Here is a 476-nt window from a genome sequence, read left to right as displayed (position 1 = left end):
GTACATCAATATATCATATAGTCTTTAAAAGTTTCTACAGTTGAAATTTTATATAATAATATTTTGTTTTTTTTTTTTAACTCATACAACAACAACAAAAAAGCAAACAAATTTCATAAAGAAGAGAATGAGAGAATGAGAGAATGATATAATGAGAGAATGATAGAATGATATAATGAGAAAATGAGTATATATACGAAGAGAAGTGATGGGAGTTACAATTTCATAAAACAATTATGGGAGTCAATTATAATTGATTGTGTATTGAAAAAATTGAATGGAAAATATAGTTAATGCAAATTTATATTATTTCAGTTTTTATATTAAAGTGTGAGTTTAATGTATATGATTAAATGTGTTTTGTGGTTTCTTTGTTTTTTTCAGTTTTATATTAAAGTGTGAATCAAATATATAATATTTTTTAAAGTTACATGCCTAGTGAACCAATAAGAAGATGGTAAAACCTTATATCACAT

This window comes from Capsella rubella, unplaced genomic scaffold (assembly GCF_000375325.1).
Source record: "Capsella rubella cultivar Monte Gargano unplaced genomic scaffold, Caprub1_0 scaffold_7, whole genome shotgun sequence".
NCBI lineage: Eukaryota > Viridiplantae > Streptophyta > Magnoliopsida > Brassicales > Brassicaceae > Capsella > Capsella rubella.
This window is presented reverse-complemented; position numbering follows the sequence as displayed.